Source organism: Sarcophilus harrisii, chromosome 6 (genome assembly GCF_902635505.1).
Source record: "Sarcophilus harrisii chromosome 6, mSarHar1.11, whole genome shotgun sequence".
Classification (NCBI taxonomy): domain Eukaryota; kingdom Metazoa; phylum Chordata; class Mammalia; order Dasyuromorphia; family Dasyuridae; genus Sarcophilus; species Sarcophilus harrisii.
This window is the reverse complement of record NC_045431.1, coordinates 198,481,968-198,496,978: the sequence shown is the minus strand read 5'-3', so window position 1 is coordinate 198,496,978 and position 15,011 is coordinate 198,481,968. Positions and strand designations below refer to the sequence as shown.

The window sequence follows — 15,011 nt, the reverse complement described above, 5'->3', positions numbered from 1 at the left end:
GGATGTCTCTCCAAATAAATCGGCCTGAAAAAACTACTTAGGCATTAGCATATCGCTAATGAAGCTATAAGCCAAGACACTCACTCTGCTCTCCTTTCTCATGCTCCTGTCCACTTTCAACATTATAGGAAGTGGAATGAATTATAACCTACCTTCATGTATTAAAAAAAAAAAAAAAGTTTGTTTCTTAAACTGAAACTTTGATTATGAAAGCTCACATAGTTTCTCCCACAGAAGAATAGAAGTAGTAGATATTACATAGAATCTAAGAAAATCAGTCAAGTTTATAAACATGATCCCAGAATAAGTCATCCTCCATAGGAAAGCAATTGACAAGGTAAGGCAAGACAGAAAGCAGGGTTTGCAGTGGGAAGAAAACTAGTTTGGGAGTCAGAAAATCCAAGTTTAAATGCCAACTCTGCTGATTACTACATGTATAACTTTAAGCAAATCACTGTGGGTCTTCCGTTTCCTCATCAGGGGATGAGATAACAGATTAGACAATCTCAAGGATCCTTTTTATCTCAAGATGTGGATCCCCCAAAATGGATTCATTCATTTGTTTCTTTAAAAAGCATTGACTGAGAGCCTGCCATAGGTAAGAGCCTTGGTTAGGTTATCCAGTAAGAATAAATCCAGTGTCTCTAATTTAATGAGAAAGATAAAAAGAGGGAAAGACAGAACTGAAAACTTAATAGCAACTTCCTAATCTAGAAAGGGGCAATGTGGATGAGGAGGAAGCGTATGAGGAGGTGAGATATGAGACAGATGAATGAGCAGAATGAGCAGGCTTAGTCTGAGAGGGTTTCAACAAAGATAGTCTTAATAAAATTTCAAAGAGAGAAAGAGGGGCCCCAGTTTGATGAGGAGAGAAGGGGTCATTCTAGGCAGAAGGAATGTCCAGTGGGAAGCCAAACAGAATGAGAAAACAAAGTGTTTCAGCAGGGTAAGGGGTGAGTAGATTAGCCTAAATTAGATAGAAGGAAAAAATTGTTTTGGAAGGGAAGATGAGAAGGGACAAAGAAAAGGAAAATCATGCAAAGAAGCCTTCAAGTCCTTAACTTTGGTTTCAGTTCACTTAAAAAAGTGACTGTGACATTCTTCAGGTATCTGAGAAGAATAAGAGAATCTTTATATATATATATATATACATGTGTATGTATGTGTGTGTGTATACATACATACAGAGGATAGGGAGAAAAACAGAAAGAGAGAGAGAAGAAAAAGACAGAGAGACAGAGACAGACATATACACACACACAGAGCATGCACTAGGTGACACAGTACACAGAGCACTAAGCCTAGACCCAGGAAAACTCGTCTCCCTGTAATCAAATCTGGGCTCAGATATTTGCTAGCATTGTGACCTTAGCCAAGTCAATCTGCCTCAGTTTCAGAAGGCATGGCAAACCACTCTGGTATTTTTGCCAAGAAAACTTCTAATGGCAGACACAATCGAAAATGACTGAACAAGTGATCCAAAGCATTGCCAATAAGCTTTGGATAGAAAATGCCATCTACACCCAGAAAGAGAATTTTGGAGATTGAATGTAAACTAACATATACTCTATTCACTTTTTTTTCTGGGTTTTTCTCTCTCATGGTTTTTCTCTTTTGTTCTAATTTTTCTCTCCCAAGATGACTTATGAAAAAATGTTTATTTAAATAGTTAATATACAAGTATAACCAGAAAAAAATTAATTAGAAAAATTTTAATGACTGAACATCTATATATCTTTATGTGTATATATGTATACATATACATATATACACATGTATTTCTATATACATTTATAATAACCACATGTCTGCACATAGATATGCACATGTATATAGATATAATTTCTTCTAAACTTTATAGGTTTTTTTAAATGCACTGCATAAATTGATTCTTTGAGGTATTCTTAAATTCCAGTTTTTCTGGTGTTAAAAAGATGGAAATACCAGTAACTCAGCAGTTAGTGACCCTGGACCAGTCAGAGCATATTGAGCAGCAGTGCTGTGGACAGAGCTTTGGCTATGTAGGATTGAGGAGAATTAGAGCCAATGCAGTTAGTTTTCTGTTGGATCTTCCTCTGAGAGGCTGCTATTGTTTGGGTCCTTGTTTGACTTCAGTGTCAGGATGAAGAGACTTCCCTTCAGTTTCTAAGAATAATAAGAAAAATATCTAATGGTTTTGATTGCTTTAAGCATACCAAATTGTATACCATCCACCTTCATTCCATGTGTGGCAGAAATACCAAAGATAGTGTCTTTTAGAAACGTAGATGAATGAAGGAAAATGATTTGTCTCTAGTCATGAAGCATAATGTCAAACAGTTTTTGTATTGAGACCCATTCTTTCCACTAAGTCATCCTGTCACATCCTGAAGGATAGGTTTTCCTTATTTTATATATGAGAAATCTCATATATCTGAGCTCAAATTGATGAAATCACTTGGCACCACGTCACAGAGTACAAACTGAAGAATCAAGCACAGTGCTTTTGCCTGCAGGCCCATTGCCCTCTGCAACATCCCCCAAATTGCCCTTCTCAACACAGATTGATGACTTTAACATCAGTGACATCAAACTTAAACAGAACCAATCCCTGCAGCTACATATTGACTTAGAAAACCACAAATTAGCATTATATATGTTGTATTATATTTTTACTTATTTTGATTAACATTTTTCATTTACATTTTATTCTGATTTCCTGCCAAGAATTTACTTAATAAAATTCATACCAAACTAACAAATCCTGACTAGATGGCTTCTGCCAATCTGGTTATTCCCCCTTAGGGTACATTGGAAAATGGTTACAGTAACTGATCCTAGTGGTGTACAGTAGAGGCATCAAAACTCACAGTCCTGGACTCAGGCAGCCAGTAAAATTCTTGCTTTTTATTAAGTATCTTAAATGTCCCAGAGTGAGCAATGATGAAGACAGAACCCTTTCTCCAAATATCCAATATGGGGCAGGGGAGGTGGTTGTGGGGAGAATATGCAAGAGAAAAAAATGTGTAAATTGAATTGGAGTAATTTTCATCATTACCTGCTCTTTTCACATTAAGTTCATTTTCTCTGAAAGCCTCCCAAGTGAGTAAAGAACTCTAGGTCACCATGAATGGCTACCTATTTCTCCTGCTCTTTTCACCTAGAGATAGAATAGGGCCAAGCAGAGGCCCTTGCACTCTCTCAGGGATCACTTCATGTGACAGATCCATAGAATATTTGGGCTAGATGAGTTTTAGAATGGAAAATACAAAAATGACCTCATGGAAGGCACCAAAGAACTCTAACCCTCTATTCTTCAATATGGAAAAACTAAAGAATGCTTCTTCAGAGATACAAGTTCTAGGTATATAAAGTAGAATTCGGCATTAATCGTCTCTATGACTGTACATCAATGCTGAAAGCTATAGAAATGACAATGGTTTTACCTTTTTTTCCAGCCAATATAGGTTGGTATGGTTATAACCTACCTTTCCAACTTCATGTCATATAACTGCTCTCTACATATTCTGACAAACTAGACTTCCAAGTATTCTCCAGTCTGAAGCTGTCTTCTCTGACTGCCATGCATTTGTTCACACCATCTGCCATGCAAAAAAGTATGATCTTTTTTCCTCACTGGTTGAAAATCTTTCTCTTCTCCCAAGGCCCAGCTCAGATGTTACCTTCTATAAGATGTTTTCCTGGTCCACTTCCCCATTCTTCTATCCCACTATACACACATATTCACACATTAGGACTAGAAGTGAATCTACTCTTCCTTAAAATTATAAGAACATTCTGTTTGACTTTTTATGGATACTTAATCATTTTGTGATTTAAATCATAATTATTTGAGTATACATATCATATTCCTACCAGTTGGTAAATATTTAACAACTGGTTCTCATAAAAATAATTCCATACATGACAGTTTTAAGTTGAATACGTATTTTAACATTTTCTCTAGACAATCAATAAAACAAATAAGCAAACCTCTGATATGTCACATTTGATTATTTCCAAGTACAAATGCTCACCTTGAAAATTTAACAATCAGTTTTTCAGTAAAAGTTGTTTCTAGCACAATCCACTCCTATTAGATCTAGACTGTCATTTCCATAACGTCAGGGAATACTCATTTGTTATTTTTGTATCTTCAATGTCTAGCATAGTACACACTAAATAAACATACATTGAAATATGATACATTCAAGGCCCCTTATGGGAAGAGATTATATCTATTTTGTTTTACATTCCTCACAGTACCCATTCATAAAAGTGGTACTCAAAAGATAGCTATAGACCTTAAAGAAATATATTCAACTAACAGAAAAAGCCTAATACACTGTATTCATAAGAAGAAGTATTTCAAACACACAGCCCCCCCCCCCAAAAAAAAAAAAAAGGCTGAGGTGGGGCAGAAAGGGAAGATTATTACAGAAAATCAAAGCTTCCCACAAGCTAAAGGAAGAAAAGTTTATGAAAATCACTTTGTCCTTATATCATACACACTAAAGAAACCCATTCAGGAAGGATAAAAACAGATTCAAGGCATGGTCAAAGAAATCCTAAGAAAATGAGATCTAAAGGATATTGACAAAGTGTTCTGGTTAAAAATTCTTAATTAATTGGCATTAAAATTAAAAGGGAAGCAATGGCATCTCAACAAGGCAAGGGTTTTGTAATTGGGAAACACTTGATGGTGACAAGTTTTCATGAATATTAACACATTGCCCAGTAGATATAACTTCAAACAGCCAATCACTATTAGCCGCAAATGGATGCTGCAACTGGATACCAAGTCAGCCAGTCTGAGACTGATATATACAATAACCTCTAGGATAGAACACAGTATCTAGGTATTGGTGAAACAGTTGTGTGGATCTATGACTTTGATTAGTGTGGGCTCTCTCAAACTGTATGGAGACATGCTCTGCTCTTGTCTTCCCATCCATTTCATCCATATTTTATCATAAATATTCCATAAGGGGACCCATCACTAGCCATATATTGGGTTGTCGATCTATTGTTGTTCATACTCATAATGAGACTGGTCCTCCCCCTCTTCTGGTAACAAATTTATTTTACAATGTCTTTTAAGACCTTGCTTTGTACAAGTCATCCTCTGTAATGAACTGGGCACAATTACACCCACCATATGTCTTTCCATTGCTCAATGGATCAATGGCAATTTTGAGTCATTTGACATCTTGGTATTCCATGTTTCACACCAATATGGAGGAGAGGATGAGGGTAGAAGGAATAATAGACTTTAGCAGTAAGCAGCTGGGATCACTGGAAATTCTGTGCAATCTTCCAGATACAAATCCGTTCTTCAACTGGAAATAACTAAGCCTATTTCTGAGCTTTTCCCAATTGCTCTTCAGAGAACTGAGGCCATGATCAGAAAGGTCCTTTTCCAAATTAAGCCCCATTTCTTTCCCATCTACACAGAGCATCAGAAGAGTAGCTTCAGTGTGGGTCAATGTCTATGGCAGGCTTAGAGGGAGTAAGGGATGCTCTAAGTACAAAAGACTTCTTAAGTACCCTCCTTACCCACCTCAAATGCTGTTCTGTCTGCTAGCTTGCATTCAACATAGAGATCAGAATAAAGCCACAAAGACCCTTGAAATATTGATGGAATTGTCAATGGAATTATGAAGGAATATCAAAGCCTTTCTCAAAAGAACAGGTTTTGAGGAGAAGAAATCAGAATTTTCCAACCCTAAAAATCTAAAGGAAGATGAAGCATCAAAATTTTGACATCAACAGTCTTACCCAAGTTCCCAACCACTAGCCCTATCTCCAGGGATTTACACTAAGTAATCCAAAGAAAATGTGTGATTTATTCCCAATGTTTTTATGGGGAGCTGGCAGGATTCATCCAGATGTAATGTACTAATATACGCCAATTGCTAAGCTGCAACTCTGAAGGAAAGGATGGAAATCAGCACCAAACAGCCTCCTAGGAGTTGGGTTCACATCACAGACATCCAAGAGCTGGAAGGGAGTTATAAGTCATCTTGCCCTACCCAAACCTTCTACATAAGACCCAGTGTTCATCCAGATTTCTCCTGAAAATTTCTGGTGAAGGGAAAACCCAGCTAGTTATAGTCAATGAAGCCCTTTCCCCCTCAGAAGAGCTCTAAGAGTAAGGAGGTTTTTTCTTCATGAATTCTAAGTTGGCCACTCAACTGCTGCCACTATTCTGCCGTTGATCCCAGCATTGCCCTCTAGGGCCAAATAGAACAATAAACTAAACTTTCTTCTAAATGATGTATAAAGACAGAAATCACCCACTCCCCCAAGTCTCTTCTTCAGACTAAGCATGTTGGCTCAATCTTAAATATTGTTTCTAGTCTGGCTGATCTCCTCTGAACACACTACTGCTTGTAAATGTCCTTCTCCACATTAGAATAGAAAATAATTTCATTTTTGTCATAGTATCCCCAGAGTCTGCCTTACAGTAGGTGCTCAGTAAAAGTTCGCTCAGTTGAATTAAATTCCTAAATTATGGCACCCAGAACAAGGATGTTCCTGGTTCTGCTACTTATGGGCTGTATTTTTATGCAAATCAATCCCCCTTTTCTTTTTTTATTATTATTATAGCTTTTTATTGACAGAACATATGCATGGGTAATTTTTCAACATTGAACCTTGCAAACACTTTTGTTCCAACTTTTCCCCTCCTTCCCTCCACCCCCCTCCCCTAGATGACAGGCAGTTCCATATATGTTAAACATGTTAAAGTATATGTTAAATATAATATATGTATACATATTTATATAATTATCTTGTTGCACAAGAAAAATCAGATTTAGAAAGAAGGTAAAAATAACTTGGGAAGAAAAACAAAAATGCAAGCAAAGAAAAACAAAGAATTTAAATGTTATGTTGTGGTTTACACTCATTTCCCAGTGTTTTTCCGCTGGTGTGTAGCTGATTCTGCTCATCACTGATCAATTGGAATTGTCAATTCCCCTTTCTAAACCTCATTTTCTTCTTCTACTAATGAGGTGTTTAGACTAGATCAATCTCCACCATGTACTCTAGATTTAAGATTTAGCATCTCTATTAATGTCTTTTTTGCCTGTTACAGCCCCCAGTGGTCTCTCCAACTTTAAACTCTGACTCCATTTACTGTCTGTAGCCCACAGCTGGCACTGAATCAGATGCTCTTTTGTATTGTTCTCATTCTCCATCCATTTCATGGATTTCACCAAATACCTATTTTCCTCATAATTAGATTAGCACCCTAGAACTTAGCTCTTTTAAATATTCATTATTAGCTTAATGTATAACTCATCAAAGCCAGAGAGGAGTTTTTATAGTTCTTTGGTGACCCTTCCAGGACCTAGACAGACCCAGAGTATACGGTGAGTTTATCATTCTACTCAAAATTGTCACTAAGTTCAAAAATACAGCCTTGGGCTTTTTTGTCCTCTTATATCATCCTTCCTTCTTTTGCCTTTTCCCCATCCTCTCCCCTCCTCTCTGTATATGAATGTTGACCCACTGTCTTACTATGCCTCTTGTTAACTCCTCCTCCCTTATTTTTCTCCCATTGCATCATCTACCCTTCCACGTCCCTGATTTCCTCCCCTCTCCGGCGCCAACAAAGACTTTGCTACTCAGTTTTTAGCTATATTGTCAGGAAATGTCTATTGCAAAGTTATGAAGACTTTCCCCAGAATTGGTCAATAATGGCTAGGAAGGTGGCTAAAGCAGCTACTGTGGAGCACTTAAAACTTGGTCAGGCCCTGAAGCTGCCAAGGTTATCCCCTGCATCCCAGGCCATCACCACTTTTCTTGACTTTTGCCCTGCCACTGGATTTGATAACTTAAGAAGAGAGAGGCTGACAATTATGCACAACTCTGCCTCACTTAAATCCAGTTCATATGCAAAACATGTGTCCTCTTCAAAAAATTAATTGCCATTTTATCTTTATCCAATTAATAAAAAGGGGATATTTTATTTTTAAAAAATCTATCTTCCTTTGTCTTCTCCCTAAATCTTTGTTTGTTTGTTTTTTCATTATGACCGGATACTTTATCATAGAGGATTACTATGGACCTATCAGAGAAAGGCTAAAAAATAAACTCTTTACAGAGTGGTTTGGTGAAAAGTAAGGAATTTAGATTAAGAAAGATATGAGTCTAAGTCTTAGCTTTCCCATATATGAGCTGCATGGGCAAGTCATTTTACTTCTCTGAACTGCAGGTTCTGAATGGATCAAAAAAAAAAAAAAAAAAAAAAAAAAAAAAGGAATAATGAGCCTAGCAATAGACTTCAAGGGTGTATTGTAAAACCCAAATTAAATATTGCTTAGGAAAGCCCTTAATAAACTTTCAACTGATCTGGAAATTTCAGGTATTGCGATTTTATCAGATAAAATCACTGTATGCCACAGAACCGCAAAGAGCACCCTATTCCTGCCCACTTCCCTCTTTTATTCTTCCACAGGGATAGAGTAGAAGATTCAGTCATCTCAGGCTTAGCTACATTATCCCCAAAGTAATCTCTGTGGCTTATGTTCCCAGTTTTTCTAAAAGAAGGGAAAACTGTGCCTGCAAACTCTGCCCAGAGCGAGCTTCTCTGGTAATTTTGGAAATATACCCAGAAGTCCCTGCCTCCAGAGCAAGCTCTTTGCTGGAACACACCCAGGGCAGGATCCAGTGGGGGAAAGAGCAGGGATATGCTGGTAAGAAAGAGCATGGGAGATGAAAGCCAGGAGGCCTGGGTTCTCATTCCCTCACCAGCTTTATCACCCACTACCCAGGTGACCATGAGCAAATCAACTGATCTTTCTGACTCAATTTTTCATGTGTAAAGTGGGGATTACAGGGATGCATGTCCTGCCAAAAAGTGATTGCACAGGACAAATGAAATAAAATACCCCAGATAAACGGGAGCTGGTTGTTGAGAGGCAGAAAAGTATAGTACAGCATAGGACATGGAGGCAAGTAGCTTGGTTTAAAGTGCTACCTTAGCTATTGATTTTCTTGGTACCTTTGGACATATCACTTTTCTGGACTTCAGATTCCCTTTTTGAAAAAGGAATGAAGGAGTCGCACCAGATTCTCTCTAAGGTCTAAATTTCAACTCTAACATTCCATCAGAAATGGAGGACATCTGCTGGAATACCAGACTACGAGTCAGTAATTCTTGGGTTCGAATCCAACTTTTGATGCTTCCTAGATGTGACCCTGGACAAGGGTACATTTCTCTATGAAAATGAAGATAATCAGCATCCACCTCACCCTGGGTTATTGTGAGGATCAAATGAGATGATGATAATTTAATGTTATTCTTTTTTTTTTTTTTTTTTTTTCTGAGCCTTAGTTTTCCCATCTATACAATGAGCATAGTAATAATAGTCATCTAACCTGCATCACAAGGTTGTCCACAGGAAAATGCTTTGTAAACTTCAAGCACTCTAGGAATGAGCTATCATTATTATATCCCTCAGTTCAGCCAGAAAGGAATTCAAGACAATTCTCTTTTGTTTCCCATCCCTCATGTTTCAGACCCTAGTAAGCAGAAGAACTCAAAGACAAGGTTTTGTTTGTCAAACCAGTCACAGTCAGCTCTAGCCAAAGCCAACCCAACCTGATAGATCTGATAATAACTTCTTTTCTGATCAACATCCACCCACCTATGTAAGCAACTGCCTAGAGGCAGTAGTTAATTTTGGGCTCTTGGCCAGTTTGGGAAGGAGAAGCTAGCTCTGACTGGGCCCTTCCTCTGTCTCCAAGGAATGGCCAAGGAGTTGGAGTGATCCCAAACCTAGATATGGTTCAAGTAGCAAGAATTTAGTGAGTCCCTACTATGAGGTACACTGTGCTAAGTGCTAGGGAGATTATTAAGTACTGGGCTTTCTCTTTAAGGGCTTAAGGTTCATTCATAAGAAAAAACATATGATTTACAGCTAGAAAAGGTCTGAGAGAACACTAAGTGTAACTCACTCATTTGATAGGCAAGGTAACCTAAGGCCATGGAAGAAAAATGACCTTGTACGGTCACTCAGACAGGAAGCCACAGAGTCAAAAGTCAAAACCAGGTCCTCTGACTACAAAGCTCTTTTGCATTAAATCATGCTATTTGTTTTCCTTCCCTCCTTTCTCTCTTCTCCCTTCTTTTTCTCCTCTCTTTTCTTTTTCTCATCTTCTCTCCTCTCTACTCCCCTTCTCTCCTCCCCTTTCTGCCTCTGCTTTCTCCTCCCCTTTCCCTTTTCTCTCCTCTCCTCATTCCTCTCTTCTCATCTTCCCTTGTTTTGTATTTATTTTCTCTATGTACCTGTTTTCTTTCCCAATAATATATAAGGTTCTTGAGAGTAGGGATTATTTCATTCTATGTATTTGTATCCCCAGTGCAGCATCTAACATGTAGTAGATGCTTAATAAAGCCTTGTTGTTAAATGCAGATGGGTAACTGTAACTTATACCAAGAGGTCAAATGAGATGGCCTTAGTCATGCAGGTGGGATGTGTCAGAGGTAAGATTTAAAGGCATTTTCCTGACCCAAGAGGTGTTTTCATCTCTCTGTCTCTCTGTCTCTTTCTCTCTAAGTCTGTCTCTGTCTCTCTGACTCTCTCTGTCTCTCTCTCTTTCCCCTCCCTTACTTCTCCCACCCTATGCCATCCTGTCTCTTTCATCTCTCTTTGCCTCTGTATAAATGCCATACCTATGGAAACCACGGACAGCAACTTCCACATCCCTTCTCACAATATATTATGCTGTTTGGTGTCACGTTGACATCCCGCTGATGATGTTCTTGCTTTTTTTGGTCTTTGTTTTGTTTTTTTGGTTCCTATAAAAAGAAAACTAAAAAGCTTTCTTACTAATGCTTCAGACTCTGACAAGCAAAGCACTGTTTCTCTTTTATGGGCTCAGGAACTAGAGAAATTTCTGTCTTCATACTGTGCGGTGGAGGGGATAGGATATCCCAGCACTGAGGTGTATCAGAGAGTACATACCAAGTGTGCTCACTGTCTTTCGTGTATCCAAAATGTGGCTGGAATATATAGGCACCTGCAAGAATGTAACTGGAAACAGCAGTTGTTTGGGGGTTTTTATTTTAGTTTTTAAAGCAGGCATCAGCCAGGAGGTTTTTGACAATAGGATTGGTATTGGATGACCAAACATCATCTTGAGCTTCTCTTTACTCTAGGCATGAAAGCAAGGTTATTATCCTTTGCTGTGAGAGAGCTCACCCAGACTGACTTCTGCTTGCCATTTTTCCTACAAGGCGGTGAACTCATCCCCAAGCATGGGATCCTGCTTCCTACTTGTTGCCCATACAGGACCTAACTGGCTGCTAGAATTTAGTTGGAAAGAGCCCATGTTGTCCTTTTCTACATCAAAGTAACCTAAAATATAAGAAGAAAATAATGAAATCATCTAGGTGCATTAAAAAAAAAAAAACTGAACATAATGACAACCTGACGTTCCTTCACTCATTATACTCAACCACATGCCTAGAATGTTATGTCTCCTCACTTCTATCTATTGGATCCCTCCTTTTCTTTAAGAGCCCAACACAAACAGCCAGCTCTTTCACATAGACTTTTCCCCTAGGACCTGACATGGAATTCAGCTTATCCCTCCAGAATTCATTTATCCTGTCATAATGTATATCAAGAGAGGCAGTCTGACTTAGCTGGTAGAATATTGGATTGGGAATGGGGAAGACCTTGATCATATTCTTCCTCTGACACTTACTAGCAAGGTAACTTTGGGCAAGGCACTTAAACTTTCAGTCTCAGGTAGCTTCCCAGGTTGCCATGGCTGCTAAAGGGAGTTCCCAGTACCGTCCAAAATTCCCAACCCACATTGATATTATGGGTCCTTGTGCATTATTAGTATCTCTGTGTCCATCTTGCAATATATTATTTGTGTGTATATATCCATTAGATTGTAGTTGCTTACTAGTAATTACTACTAATTTCTAGTTTTATCTAAATTCTGTATCCCTCACAGTTAAACACAGTGCTCTCTCCATTCAGAAGGTGCTTAATCAATATGTATTCAGTTCTATTATATTCATAATATATTGTGTTTCTAAAATCAATATTAATGTATTTTATGCAATAATGCGAATGTATAGGTATAAATAAGACTTAGAATTTCATCAGTGTCAAGAATTTCTAGTGTGGAAAATTCCTCCACAAATTTAGACATGTTACTTGAACTTTAAAATTTTAGGAACTTGCCCTGGCCACTGACAACTTAAATAACTTGCCCAAGATCACATAGCTAGTAGGTGTCAGAAGTCAGTCCCAACCCTGAGTATTCCTAATTCCAAGGCCAGCTCCCTAGCTATTACATCAAGCTGCCTCTTACATATAATTCTGTCATACAAAACAATGATAAAGAAATACCAATTCAAAAAGACGAACAGTAGACTGAGTACACTCATCCACTAACTAAGGAACAATGGTGAACTTAGCTAATAGTAATCAATAAACTTAGGCAGAAGCATTCTTAGGAAAATCCCTTCAAGTCATAATTTATATTCAAGTTTTTTCTCTCTTCTCAGTTTTTAAATTATTAATAAATAAACTACAAAACCCAAGAATAGACAGAATGAGAATATGTAACCTCTAGACTCATGGTGGTGGGATGGATTATGTTATCCCTTAGGGCCTTTATAGCACTAACTTTCTATAAAGTCCCATTCTAAGGCCAGACCAGCATGAGAGTACCACAGCCAGGATGCCTACTTCACAAGGCTTTGCCCTTAGTACTAGAAGACAAGACAAATAATCCATAAATCCTGGAGAGGGGACTCTGTCCACACAGCAAGCATGAGAATCAAGGATTTGCTAGAATAACTTGCTCATTTGAAAGCATCAATGCAAGTCTAAGAGGAAGTAAGAAGAGACCATACTCTGTCTATATGACTGTTAAAAGGATTTAGTTTTATGTTATGTTTCCCACAAGTGTTCTGCCTCCTTAGGTGTTTTCTGGTTGTTGGGTTTTGTTTTGTTTTTTTTTAAGCTGAAGTCATACTCAGTGGTTATAAAATGTTGTCACCTCCCCCCTTCCCTCATTTTTGCCTTATTGCTTTCAGGTTAAATCCCTGCTCAGTTTTACTGTGTGTCCAGGTAGAGAACTACCTACAAATGAAAAGGGTGGAGAAAGCTGTCCAAATACCAGTACCTTCACACACCCTAAATTAACCTATAGAATAAAGACTTGGGTAATGGGATCATTATAAAGATCCCACTGGGGCCCAAATCACTCACAAGTTTATGACACAGAATGTGACCACATTTTTCTCCCTTGGGGCACAAGAAAAAGAATCGACCCCCCCTCCCCCAAACCACAGACAGTGATGGGTAACCAGCCACACCACTGAGGGAAAGAGGGAGGGAGGGAAGAAAGAGGGAGGGGGAGGGGGAGGGGAATTGCCCGGAGACACCAAGAGTTCTTCTCAGATAACACTCCCAAGATGCTATAAATAACCCGGAATCCGGCTCCCAACCTCGCCCACCACTTAGAGCCCTCCCAAGACTGAGCTGTGCAGCTAAGAAATCCCCACAGGCCAACCAAAAAAAAAAAAAAAAAGTATGGGTGGGAAGAGTTTCACTGGCTAAAAGAATCCAGAAACTCCCAAATACATAATCCCAGCACTCCCCCACCCCTGAAAACTGGTAAATTCCCCTCCCTTAAACAACAACAATAAGAACAACAAAGAAATTCAGAAACCTTTACAACCCTCCTTCAGAGACAGGAGAAAGCTAAAAATTTTGAGAAGGGAATTATTCCTAAAATGAATCCAGTTAAGTTTCTCAGTTCAAAGCCAAAGTTACTTTCCTAGAAAGTGCAAAGGTCATCTAAGATCTAATGATTTTTTACAATCCACAAAGAAATCCTACAAATAACTGGTATTTCTATAGTCTTGTATTTCCTTGAGTCTTCACAATTTGTACTTACCCATTATTACACTATAAATTCCTCACCACTGTAAGCAAAGTACTTCAGTAAAGTTAGACACTCTTCTCCATCCCAAACGTTCATAGGGACCATTTGTGCCAGACCTGTGGTAGAGCCTTCCAAGCTCTAATTGTTCTGTGCCTTGACCCCCACATTGTGATGCCTGTTTGAGGGTGAGGAAAGAATACCACACACTACAGGAAGGTAAACTGAGGCATAGAGAAAGTGATTTGCACAGAGTCACTGAGTCATGCAGCTGAGAATTCAAATTCTCAACTGCATGCTCCTGCACTGTTGCTTTCACGCAGGGTAAGAGTCCTCCTACTGACAGGCAACCTAATGACTAAAAATCACAGAGTACTACTAAGAATGGCCAGGATAATGCAAGGTAGAGCTATGTCCTATTATGATGATTCTTCTTTGTAAAGTCTTTCACAGAACTTCCTTTCTTTGCTTGACTATGCTCATTAATTTAGCATCTAAACAACCAGTATCTGGTTTATTACAATAGCCTCCTGAGCCTCAGGTTTTTTTTTTTTTTTTTTTTCTCTGTATAAAAGAATTGTTCCCTTGAAAGAAGGCGAATGGACTATGGGTAAGAATGTGGCGTACATTGTCAGATAAGATTGGTTTTTTCCTTACTGATTTCTCACCCTTACAAAGGAGAATTCTACAGGATGATATTTTGGAAAAACGAGAAAGGAAAAAAAAAAGAAAAAGAATTAATAAATCTTTTTTTTTTGTTTTTTTAAATGAGGGAATTAAGCTAGATGACTTCTAAAATCTTTTCCAGCTCTAAATGATATGATCTGATGACCCTAGCTGGTCTTCTTGCCTTTCCAATCCTTTTCGCACACATCACTTTCAGATTAATCTCACTAAAACAAAGATTAATCTGGCCCGAACAACACAATCAGATCAATTTGACTGAACTGCCACTTTCATCATGTCACTTACTTGCTAAAAAAAAAATCAATGTTTCCCTACTCCCTAAGAATCCAGTCCCCAAATTCCTTAGCCTAACATTCAAGACCTTCCACAAACCTGGTCTAAATATATTTTTCTAACTTCATTTAGCCGCTACTCTTAAAAAT

General features: G+C 38.3%; 1 protein-coding gene across 14 annotated transcripts in view; it reads right to left on the bottom strand.

Moving 5' to 3' along the window:
- SOX6 (SRY-box transcription factor 6) overlaps positions 1-15,011 on the bottom strand; it is a 633,323-nt gene that overhangs the window by 370,513 nt on the left and 247,799 nt on the right. For 2 of the 14 annotated variants that reach the window (XM_031942051.1, XM_031942050.1), the window contains exon 1: positions 1-986. This exon is cut by the window's left edge and continues 2,128 nt beyond it. The exons of 6 other annotated variants lie outside the window; for them this stretch is intronic. The gene's annotated coding sequence lies outside the window, so the exon portion shown is untranslated. Of the gene's footprint in view, positions 988-15,011 lie in introns of those variants that run through there. 6 more of the 14 variants (XM_031942061.1, XM_031942059.1, XM_031942049.1 and 3 more) reach the window with 5 other exon arrangements.